Source organism: Mus caroli, chromosome 3 (genome assembly GCF_900094665.2).
Source record: "Mus caroli chromosome 3, CAROLI_EIJ_v1.1, whole genome shotgun sequence".
Taxonomy (NCBI): Eukaryota; Metazoa; Chordata; class Mammalia; order Rodentia; family Muridae; genus Mus; species Mus caroli.
This window is the reverse complement of record NC_034572.1, coordinates 86,607,014-86,620,362: the sequence shown is the minus strand read 5'-3', so window position 1 is coordinate 86,620,362 and position 13,349 is coordinate 86,607,014.

The following is a 13,349-nucleotide window of genomic DNA, read 5'->3' as shown; positions in this document are numbered from 1 at the left end:
GCTATGTGTACACAATTTGGCAAATATCCGGTTGACATTTTAGATTGCTGGATTGCTATCTTAACTTCTACACATCAATAAATGACATTTGGGTTTTCCCATGGGTCTGATTTGTTTTCTACATCTTTGTTTCCTCATTTTTATGGGATCATAACCTTCATGGTTATTAAAATAGCAGCCATGTTTATAATATCCAGAACCCAGAAACAACCCACATGTTTCTCAACAGAATAATAGATACAGAAAATGTGGTACACAATGGAATACTACTCAGCTATTAAAAACAATGACTTTATGAAATTTGCAGGCAAATGGATGGAACTTGAATATATCATCCTGTGTGGGGTAACTCAGTCACAAAAGAACACACATGGTATGTACTCACTGATAAGTGGATATTAGCCCAAAAGTTCAGAATACCCAAGATTCAATTCACAGACTATATGAAGCCTAAAAAGAAGGAAGATCAAAATGTGGATGCTTCAGTGCTTCTTAGAAGGGTGAACAAAATACTCACAGAAGGAAATATGGAGACAAAGTGTGGAGCAGAGACTGAAGAAAAGGCCATCCAGAGACTAGTCCACCAGCCACCAAACCTGGATGCTATTGTGAATGCTGGGAAGTGCTTGCTGATGGAAGCCTGATATGGCTGTCTCCCAAGAGACTCTGCCAGAATCTCACAAATACAGAAGTGGAAGGTTATAGCCAACCATTGGACTGAGCATGAAGGTACCTGATGGAGAAGTTGGAGAAGGGACTGAAGGAGCTGAAGGGGTTTGCAGCCCCAAGGAGGGAGCAACAATGTTAACAGGCCTCTGGAGATCCCAGGGATTGGACCACCAACCAAAGAATACACATGGAGGGACCCATGGCACTGGCTGTATATGTAGCAAAGGACGGCCCTGTTAGACATCTGTGGGAGGAGAGGTCCTTGGACCTGAGGGAGTTCTATGCTCTAGTGTAGGGAAATTCCAGGGCAGGAAGATTGGAGGGGGTGGGTGAGTGGGGGAACACCCTAGTAGAGGCAGGGGGAGGGAGATTAGGAAAGAGGGTTTCTGAAGTGGAGACCTGGAAAGGGGAAAACATTTGAAATACAAATAAAGAAAGTATTCAATAAAAAAGAAAAAACGTCTCTTTTCTTGCTCAGGTAAAACCAAGTTATTGAAGCAGTCTCCAGCACATCTGTATTTCTGACCAAGAAAACTCTCTAGGTGTGTCTAGATCAATCACTCTCCAAAGTAATCCCCAGTTCAGCTTTGCTAATTTCTCCCAGTTCCATCCCCTCTTCTCTGCCTGTGCTCCATTATTGCCTAGAGTTGATCTTCTATCTCAAATTTACCACCTCATATACTTTCAAAGAATTAACCACCTAACCGGAGCAATTGGTGGAATGTATCACAGCCTAGAGCAAATGGTTTACTGCTCCCACACTACTCATCAAATTTATGATGCCTGGACTCACCTGGGAGCCCACAAAGACAGGAATCTTCGAAGTCTAGCTCAGGGTTCCTCTGTTGACTCAGAGCTCAGTCTACTACCTAACAAAAATGGCTGGAGTCATTTAATGTGGGCTGAAGTGTTGAGAGGTTTATCCCTTTGCTGAATAGTCAGGTGGATTTGATGACAATTGTCTACACTACTCTCTTCTAACCAGGTCCCTCCTGTATTGAGACTGCCCTGGGGTTGATCCTTCCTAATCCCCACTCACTCTCCTCCCTAATCCTAAATTACTTTTCTTTGGGAGTGACAAAGTGCTTGTCAAAAGCAATTTCTCTCTCTCTCTCTCTCTCTCTCTCTCTCTCTCTCTCTCTCTCTCTCACACACACACACACACACACACACACAACACATAAACAGATACAAAGACACAGACAAAAGTATAAATATGTTTAAGTTAAACAAACAAACAAACAAACAAAGCAGAGCTAACATGGCTTAGCAGGTAAAGGTGCTTGAATCAAGCCTGACAATTTGAATTTGATCAACAAAATCCAGATGGTAGAGAAACAAAAACAACTTGTGCAAGTTGTCCTCTGATCTTCACATGCACACCATGGCACAAGTACACAGACTATAAAAATTATATATATATGTGTGTGTAGTATGTGAGTGTGTGTGTGTGAGAGAGAGAGACAGAGAGAGAGACAGAGAGAGAGACAGAGAGAGAGAGAGAGAGAGAGAGAGAGAGAGAGAGAGAGAGTCCATGCTGTCCTTTTATGGGTCAGGTTGGCTTGCACCTGGTAGTCTGCTACGCAAACTGTTACTAAGTAGCTGTTGGGCAGAGCATAGAGGAATAGCCAACACATATGCTATAATTTAATCATATTCACCCCTCTATAGCTTTGTATTGATCATTCACCCAATTCCTTCCCCTTTTCACTTTCTCCTGTCCCTCTTTGATATTCACACTATTTCATTCCCTAAATTCTACAAGAGAGAATATATCACTTCTCTTTCTGACTTCATTCAAAAAGTCCATCTCCAGTTTATCCTTTTTCTTTAAGGATGTGATATTATTCTTTCTGGCTAAAGAAGCCTTCATAGTACATACACAACACATTTTCTGCATCTGCTCATTTAGTGGGGGACAATTGGCCTGGGTGCATAGCTTGGCTATGCAGAATAATGCCATGATGAACACAAAATTTTGTAAGCATTCTTTGTTATATATGCCTTTTATTAAACTTTTAAAAATGAAATCACTAACATTTAAAAATCACTAATAATACATTTATAATCCATTTCTTCATGGATATACTACTTAAAATGAAAGCTCTATTTAAAATTTGTTTACAGTTCTTTCCAGTTCTGCTAAACTTTGAATGTAAAATGTTTCCACTGACTCATGTATTTAAGCACTTAGTCCTCAGCAGTTGGTGCTGTTTTAGGAGGTTGTAGAGCCTTGGGACCATGTTGGAGTTGGCAGAATAGGTCAGTTGGATTGAGCTTTGAAAGTGACACCTACTCTGGTTCTGTCCTGAGCTCTTTGTTCCGTGACCGGCTACAATGTGAAAAACCTTAAAGTTCTTGTCCACAGACCTAGCTCTGATTCTCACATGTTTATAATATTATGAACTATTCACATTCACTGAAGTCAAGAATCAAAATATTTTCCCTTTAAATTGCTTCTGTCAAGTATCCTATTATAGCAATAAGAAAATAACTAATACATTTTACTATAATCACTGTTATTTAACTATCACATCCTAGAAATTAATGTTCTTACTATTGAAACAAAGAAATAAGTAAAAAAGATGAAAAAATGTTTCACATTACATGCATTTTGTCAGGATATCTTTGGTGACAAAAATCTTAAAAATATCTGTTGCTCTGTATAACAGAATTCTATTTACATTTATAAGAAAGTTCAGTGTGGATCAAGGATGTTGTGAGAAATAATAAAAAATGGCACCAGCCCATGCTATACCCAGCTACTCTCTGACCCTCAGTCTCCACCTCACAGCCTCCATGGCTAGCCTCATGCAGTGACCGATCGTGGTTCTTTTGCTGTGGATTCTACTCACATTCCCACCCATTCACTTGCCGTGGTCAGCTGTCCCAAACCCCAGTAAAGTCAAAACTCTAGAAGCTTGGAATTTACAAGTCAGATTTATATAAGTGAAGTCTCATCCCACAAAACGGCCACACAACTTGCTCAGAGACAATTGATATAAACTGCCCACCTAGATAAGACAAGTTGACCTGTAATTATCCATCCCTATATAAGATATTCATAGCTATCTGTGGCTATTTAAAGCCACGTGCAATCTGGATCATCTCTCTTATTCTCCATTTTCCTCCCTCTCTTCCACCTGTCCCTGTTTCTGTCTCTGAAATTCTTAGCCCCACCTACTTTTTCCCTGTCCAATCACAGGCTTCTTATTCCACAAATATTTAAATTAATTGAGGGAAAATTCTGCTACACAAGCACTCTTGTTCCTCTATTCTGTTATTTATAATCCATGTCCCAATTTTCTTTCTATTGCTGTGAAAAATACTATGGCAAAAATCAATTTTCTTAGATATTTTCTTTATTTACATTTCCCTTTCCTTGTTTCCCCTCTAAGAAGTTCCCTCCCCTCTTCCCCCTTCCCCTGCTCACCAACCCACCTACTCCTGATTCATGGCCCTGGCATTCCCCTACACTGGGGCATAGAGCCTTCACAGGACCAAGAGCCTCTCCTCTCATTGATGAACGACAAGACCATTCTCAGCTACAAATGTGGCTGGAACCATGGGTCGCTCCATGCATACTCTATGGTTGGTGTTTTAGTCCCTGGGAGCTCTGGGGGTATGGATTGGTTTATATTGTTGTTCTTCCTATGGGGCTGTAAACCCCTCCATAGCCAAATAGCATCAGGAGTGCGGACAGGCCTGTGAGTACAGGCAGGACCACTGCTGCTGCTCAGAGGAAACCACCCAGAACCCTCAGGACACAGGAATGGAGGGGATGCCTGGGACAGGAGTCTTCTGGTCTCCATCTGTGCCCAGAGCTGATCCTGTACCACAGAGCTACATACACAAATACCACCAGGAGAGAGCTGGTCTCCTAGGAGTCCCTACATACCTGTGAGCACAGGTAAGACCACCACTTCTCTTCAAATTCCTGGCCCAAGAGGGACACTCACAGAGCCATCAGGACAGAGGAACCAAGGATTAGCTAGGGACAGAATCCTTCTGGTCTCTATCTGTACTCCACAGCTGACCCTGTACCACAGCTCTCCATACCCAAATTCCTCCCTAAGAGAATTGGTCGCACAGGAGTATTGACACACAGACTTGCAGGAGGGACAAGCCAAAGTCAGAGACAGCAAGACCAGCTAACACCAGAGATAACCAGATGGTGAAAGGCAAGTACAAGAACATGAGCAACAGAAACCAAGACTACTTGGCATCACCAGAACCCAGTTCTCCCATCACATCGAACCCTAGTTACCCCAACATACCAGAAAAGCAAGACTCTGATTTAAAATCACATATCATCATGATGATAGAGGAATTTAAGGACAAAAATAACTCCCCTAAAGAAATACAAGAGAACACAGGTAAACAGGTAGAAGACCTTAAAGAGGAAACACAAAAATCTCTTAAAGAATTAGAGGGAAACACAACCATACAGGTGAAGGAACTGAACAAAGTGATCCAGGATCTAAAAATAGAAACAGTAAAGAAATCAAAAAAGGAGACAACACTGGCTCTCAGGACCCTTTTCCTCCTCCCAGATTGCCTCATTCAGCCCTTGATATGAGGGTATGTTACTAGTCTTATTGTAACTTGTTATGATTGATTGGCATTTCTGGGAGACTAACCCTTTTCTGAAAAATAATGGAGGAGGGGTTGATTTGTGCGGCAGACCCTCTTGGTCCCTGTGTCTGCATGGAACGGGTCTCTCAACGCGGGTGGGCAAAGCGTGGATGAATGACAAACAGATACACACAGGAGAGGTTGTGTGTAGAATCTGAATGTAATTTTACAACTCAAGCATCAGACTTTTATACAGAAGACAATAAGGAAGTTGGGTGACATACCCGCAAGGTACAAAATGAGGTAACTGGATGCTTAATGACTCTTACACAGAATAGAGGAATGAAAACGCAAAGACTGGCAGGAACTGGTCAATAAAATAACTGAGACAAAGTCAGCCCTATCTAAGGTCAGCTATAGTCTTAGAAGCCAGGTGTGAGAACTTTTCACTCCTAGGGCAAGGGCTTTCACACCCAAGTCATGGTTCTAACTAGGGAGTTCCGTTCTAGCTAACCATCTCATGAATAAGCAGGAGGGACAAGCCAAAGTCAGAGACAGCAAGACCAGCTAACACCAGAGATAACCAGATGGTGAAAGGCAAGTACAAGAACATCATCCCTCATGAATAACCATTCTCATCTCATGCAATACTCTAAAACCACAGCCCGATCTGCTTCCTAAACCATTGTAAATTCCTGTAAATAGGTGTAACTCAGCTATAATTCTAAGCATCTATTCTGGTTTCCCCTACAGTCAGAAACTTCTTTCTTCCTAGGTGATGGTAGATTCCTGTGAAGGGCAGTGACCTAACTTTTACTCAAANAGATAGTGTAATACCAGGGGCAGTACTGAATTCCAAGCCCAAGGTCTTGCTAAGGACGAANTAGGACTGTTGGAACACTGGCAGACGGCTTTAGCTATGTCAGAATTCAATCTTAAAAGGCACTTATGATAGGAAAATATTGAAAGAGAGCACGTGGATCCATACACTAGACTAACGCGGGAATGGAACGCAGGAATGAAAAATTACTGTATGGGTAGGGAATGCTAGACTCCAGGAGGAGAGCTTCCTTGAAACTCTTTTGCCTCATGAGTGACTTTTAAGCCTCTCAGCTTGTCCAGTTGATTCAACCGGAGAGCGTAGCAGATTTGGGGGAAAAGGTAGATGGGGTAAGAACTAGGAGGAGTAAAGGGAGTGGAAACTGCAGTCAGAATGCAATATAAGAGAGAAGAATGAATAAATTTTAAAAAGAAACAAAAAAGGGCAAGCCATTTCTATTCTCCCCAAAACACAAACTGGTAGATAGAAATTATACATCAAAACATAAAGGCAAGATTCACTCAGAAATTATTTCCTGTTCTTGTTCATAAAGACAGGACTCATCTAGAAGGACTAAAAGATGTAAAGTTGCTCAACAAATAAAAGATACACATGTATCAAGGACATCTGTCCAACTCCCCCAACATATACTGAAATTGCCAATATTGGTTAAAAATATCTTCCTTGAATTTAATGCTGAACAAGTAAAGATGTTCTATCAAAATCAGTCAATAATGAGGTCTGAGTTAAATGTTAATAATATCATTTACTCTATGCTTGTTTTTATGGTGGTTTTGAAAAACACCTTTTCTATATATGCCTGTGGGAAGGCTAGTCATTTGTCTTAGTTAGGGTTTTATTGCTATGAAAAGACACTATGACCAAGGTGACTCATATAAAGGAAAACATTGAATTGGGATTGGTTTACAGTTTCAGAGTTTCATCATGGTGGGAAATTTGGGGGCACGTAGGAAGACATAGTACAGAGGAAGCCAAGAATTCTATATCTTGATCTGAAGGTAGCAGAAGGGGACTGTGTTCCACACTGGGCAGAGCTCGATGAGACCTCAAAGCCATCCTCTGCAGTAACACATATCCTCCAACAAGACTACTTCAAGAAAGCCATACCTCCTAATAGTGCCACTCCCTATGGGCCAAACGTTTTCACACGTGAGTCTATAGGGTGTGTACCTACTCAAACTACTACACCATTTATACCACTTTACTACTGAATAAATTGAAGCTGAAGAAAAATTAAGTGACTTGAGCAGTATATCTATTCCAAGCTGTTCTGTTTCCCCACTGATCCCTAAGTGAGAACATTGAAAAACGAAAAAAAAAATCTAAGCTAGATTGATTAGTAAAATTCTATGAAAGTAAACTAAACACCTTTATTCAAGACAAACCACTAACACAAAACAATGACAATTTTCACTGTGGTGAGGCTTGCAGGAAACAGATGTGGATCCTTGTGAGCATGAAATAAATTGCCAAAAGAAATACTCTGAGGCCCATTGGACATGCAAACTTTATATGCCCCAGTACAGGGGAAATCCAGGGCCAAAAAGTGGGAATGGGTGGGTAGGGGAGTGGAGGGGAGGGTGTGGGGGACTTTTGGGATAACATTGGAAATGTAATTGAGGAAGATACGTAATAAAATAATATTTAAAAAAAAAAAAAAGAAATACCCTGACCTCTGTGAAAAGTTCTGGGAATCACAAACTCCGTAATACAAGGGGTCGACAAGTTGCGTGCCTTGCAAGCTAAGGATATTTAATTGGAAAAGTGAAAAGAATATTATTCCTGTCATGTATATTATGTAAAGTTAACACTTTACCGTCCATAACAAGATCTGACCAGAGTCCAGTTATACCCACCTGTAGAACGATATAGTCCTCCTTTGATCATTCATTTCCCCAGTAAGAGGAACACAACTTTTATTATTATAATAAGCCTTAAGCAACATTAGAGACCCTTTATGCTATATATTTCCCTGCCAAGAACTCCAAATTATGATTTGCCATGTTCCATCTGGGCAACTTTTGGGGGTGTGTGTGTGATATTTTCTGTATTTATGTTTCAAATGTTATCCCCTTCCCTGGTTTTGCCTCTGAAAAACACCCTCCCCTTATGCCCTCCCCCTCCCCATGCTCACCAACCCATCCACTCCCTCTTCCTGGCCCTGGCATTCCCCCACACTGGGGCATAGAGCCTTCATAGGACAAAAGGCCTCTCCCCTGATCTGGGCAACTCTTAACTGCAATTGGCTAGCTGTTATGGCTACGTTTTCATGATTCACTTACCTCATGGTAGCTTCCTCCTCTCTCTACCTTCTCTCTCTCCTTCACTGCTCTCCTCTGACTCCAAGCCTGGGAACCCCAACCATACCTATGTCTCTTCTGACCAACTACTTGCTATCAGCATCTTTATTCAACCAATATATAAATTAAGGAACAAAGTCATTGTATGAGTTGACTCTCCCATCCCTGGGAGCAACCAGGTTTTGGGGGCCAGTATTTAGCATTACTATACATAGCAAAAGACCAAATCTCAACACCTACTTATTTGTATAATCTCTATCTTACTTTCATCCTTCAAAGATAGAAACTGCAGTTACAGAGATTGTCACAAAATAGAAAGTATTTGCTATGTAGTTTGCCTCATAAATGTCTGCTCACCTATACTCATATATACATCAAATGCATCTATTATGTTTTCATTATATTGTTTTTTAAAACAATATAATTCAATACTATTTTGTTATGAATTTATATGTATACAGTTACACACATATATACATAGTATATACAAAAGAGATTTTATAGAGAACCACTAAAAGAAAAATTTGTACAGAATAATATTTTAATGTAATATCCTTTTCCTGGATAGGAGGGATAAAATACACTGAAGGAAAAAAATACACTGTCAAAAGAATACATATATCTATATAGATAGATAGAGATAGAGATAGAGATAGAGATAGAGATAGAGATAGAGATAGAGATAGATACCAAAAGCCATTGGTATATTTCCATATAGAACCAGAAGTGTACAAGATAGAGAGGATTTTGTTGTAGAAAGACTTCTTATGATTATGTAAAATCTTTAGAGTTTTGACTATGGAATTAATTTTTCCTTTAGGTTTTCTTTTTTTAATAACCTTTAGGTTTTTTTTAACTGACTTTTAATTAAATTTCTTACTAAGATAATTATCAAGTCTCATGTAGATATAAAAGTCACATTTTCTGTTTGTTCCAATGTTAACACTTTGCAAAACTAGTATTTCCGGCAGCAGGTAGACATGGATATGTCTACTTTTCTTATTCATACTCACCCCTCCCCCATCTCCACTAAAAGAGGCCATGTTTGTCATGTCCTCTAACACTTGTGTTAGTGAAGTTCTCCTATCCTATATCAATGGAGACTTGGGGAACTTAACTCTACCTCTATACAGTAAAGTGGTACAACTCCAGTGCTACTGAGGTGGGGGCAGAGGAGACCTGATGGAAACTATAGTTTTCATTATGCCTGTGTGGGACCACAGTGTCTATGGGAGCAAGGTGTAACTCTATTGCCACCCAGCAGACAGCAGACAGCAGACAGTAGCCCTACTCACATGCCAAGTGATGCTGAGCAGGGTCCTGAACTTTTACCTGGCAGTAATTTGACAGTATTTTCCTTTCTTCTAAAACACACACAAGAATAAATTACATTTAATGCTCCCCCAAAAAACACATCCCACCACAAGGTTTGAATAACATACAGAATATCAGAACATAATATGAAAATAGAAAATTAAGTTCAAAGGGTTGAAAATCTCAAACCAAATGCAAAGAGACAATAGCAAAATGATTGCTGCTGTTTCTATCAGGAGTTTTCTGTATCCTAAGAGCATAGAGGTGCTATCAGTCAGGTCAACCTCTCTTGTCATAAGTTTCTCTGCATACCTGTGGCCTTTAGACCATTAACCCTTCACTGTGAGCTGCCATGCTAAGATCCATTTTCCTATTAGGCATGATGGGATTTTTTGATATAAAGACATTGGATATAGTATATATACATACATACATACATACATACATACATACATACACATCACCACCAGTGCCACCACCATCAAGTTCTCAGCACAAAAGAGATTTATTATCAAAGAAGGGCAAATGAGGGTGGGAGATGAAGTAGTGCCTCTGAACCTGGTAAAGGCAGACATCAAACAGCAGTAGCAGTAGGTGGATTTTTTTTGCAGGAGTTGGATTTTAAGAGTGTAGTTGATCAACCCAGTGATACTCAGTTGGAAAAACAAAAACAAAACCAAAACCAAAAACAAAACCTGTTTTTCCCAGTAGAAATCAATTGAAAATAGCTTCTTGTTGAGGTGTAGGAATTTGTGTCCATTTTTCTTTCTCAGTGATAAGCATATAACAGGTTTGAAATTGTGTAGGTTGTGTGTGTGTGTGTGTGTGTGTAAAAGTGATTTACTTTGTGTCATAAGATACCTCGTTGTGGTACTGTATCTTCTATTATATAGTGACTTCATTTAAAATAATTTCCTATGTGTCTATATTTTAGGAACTTCTACAGTGTACGTTTCTATGTGGATTCTCAAATGACCTTTAGTGTCAGATGCCCTCCCCATATCCTGTCCTTTACTTTTCTTTCCCATCCTTTCCATTTGATTTTTTTTTTACTTTTAATTTCGGTGTATCTCTCCATAATGCTATCTTCCATGTCCTCTTCCTTGCATCTCACCTCACCTTCAACCTGATCCCTTACTAACTGCCTAATGTCTGAGGTTACTTAGATTAAAACACACACGTTAAAAAGTTTAAAAGTTAAACATCCACACAAAGGAAAAACATTTTTCAGAACAAGTAATGGCCTGAGGCTAGGATCTTGAAGGATCTGTGCTTTCAAATATTGAGAAAGTAATTCTTTCCACCATGTGGGGCTAAGGTTGTTAGTCCCAACTATTATGTGCCCCATCTATAGTGTTCTTGAGATACCATGGGTTCCCCCTGTGCAACACTTCTTGATTAGCTTCCTGCTGATTTCATATTATTGTTTGATAGTTTCTGCTGCTGGCTGAGTCTCATTTCTCCCCTGGAGATAGTATATAAGATGCTGTCCTTCTTAATAACCTACCTTGACATAAGCCGTAGCTTGTATAAGATACCCCAGTTAAAAACCCAATTACCTTTTGCCCGAGGTCCTCTCTTTTAAAACCCTGTTACTGAAGAATGACCTGTTGGTCCCGGTCAATTCTATATTTAACAAATTAAGTAACTCACTGTTCCTATTATCACATAAATAACTAAATTCCCTGTATCGAAATGATTTTAGATGTGTGTTTAATCCACTAAAAATGCAACTCTTTCATTATAAAGTGGAAACTCTCACTCTTAAAAACAAAGGATTTAGCTCAGTGGTAGAGCACTTGCCTAGCAAGCACAAGGCCCTGGATTTGGTCCTCAGCTGTGGGGGAAAAAAAAAAGAATTAAAAAAAAAAAAAACCAAGAAACTGATAATTGGGCACCTGGAGACATTTCTTTGTCATACTTTCCTAAGGATTGTTTAAGCAGACTTATAATGACCTGTGAGAGGATGAGTCATCATGTTCTGAGGGTGACTAGAAGCAGGCTGACAGGTTGGGCCGTGGTCTGTGCCTCAGTCCCTGTACCACTGGAGTATATCAGGCAGCTCCACCATTTTCTTTCGAATTCTACGTGAAGCATTTTCTTCAGAGAGTGTCTTAATTTGAACACTCTGCCCTCAAATATCCCAATGGCTTCTGTTCTTTTGAACCCAAATACCACCTTATAGAATACTGTTTACAAATACTGCTAACTTGTTGATAGTTCTAATTGCTTATATTGCTATTGTTTTCAATAGCACTAAATATAAAATTTTCATACCCATAATTTTTATTTATAATACAATTCTGCCTTCAGTGTGTTCAGTTCAATGGTTCAATATATTTGTTGTTTTTCACTGATATATCAACATACCCAGAGTATTACCTGGGTGATATATCAGAGATATGCTATAGACATTCAAAATTTCTTTAATGAATGAATTAGAGAAGCTTGTGGGGGTTTTTTTAGAGCTAGAGAATCCTTAAAATTTTCCATTGTGTCCCCAAGCCCACTATGACTCAAGAAGCATCATGAACAAGGAGTACACACCCCAGGAGGGAGGTCCCAGGACATGTCATTACATGAAGCTCTGTAACTCACTTTTTCACAAACCTGACATTTGGCTTAACAATTAACTGATCCTGCTGTCTGTGGTCTGTGTGTCACCATTGGTGTTGCAATCTTCCATAGCACGGAGTCTGAGATCTTGAAATTTTAGATCAATTGGATTGATTTTTAAATATAGCAATAGATGAATATTGGAGAAATTAGAGGGATTTTTTTTAATGCAGTCAAAATCATGGAAACTGTGTAATATTCTTACTTTGTTCTATACTAGATTATTTTGAAGTTTTCATGAAGAATGGTAAACAGGATTAAAATGAACAGATAGAAAGAGAACAAGGAAATTTCCTTCTAAGAAAGAACTTTTCTGTGTTGATTTTGAAGGAGAGTCAATCAAATATGGTTTTCTCTCAATGAGCTTTTCTCTTACTACCAAACATTGTTTGCTTAAATTAAATTCCATGGTAGACAAGAGAAAATAAACCATTTTTGTTTTGAAATTTTCAATATTTTAGTCAGCCTTTCTTAATTTTTATGTCAGTTTAGCTGTTTTTATTTAAAGTTGGTTTTGTTGTGTAAAAGATGATATATTTTCTTAGAACAATGGCATAGAAAGAAATGCTTTCTAGCTAATCACAATTTCTGGTATGGAAAGGGGAAGTAAGGTGAAGCAGCCTATGCCAAATGGTGGACATTTGGTGAGCAGAAAAACATCTTCACAGGTTAGTGCTGTCCTCGCTTATCAGAGAAAGTTTTCCTTCTTTCTCTGAAGGAGAAATCCCATGTTAACACAGCTGCTTCATCCTTTAAGAAATGGTTAAGTTTGAGAAAGGATGCTCACCTTGCCAGTCTCCCCTGAATACCCTACATGCCATTCCTAGTGTTTGTGACTATTCCCTTCAAACATCTATCACCATAAAAACTTAACCTTGGCACTGCCCACCTGTAAGCACATGCCCAAGTCTTTGTCACATTTGATAGAAAAGTGGCTGGACTAAGTCACTTTGGACCTAAGCCCAAAGGTCATCTCAGTCACACAGCTCAGAGTCCCCACTTCTCTCATAGAGATTTTCTGTCTTGTGCCTTTT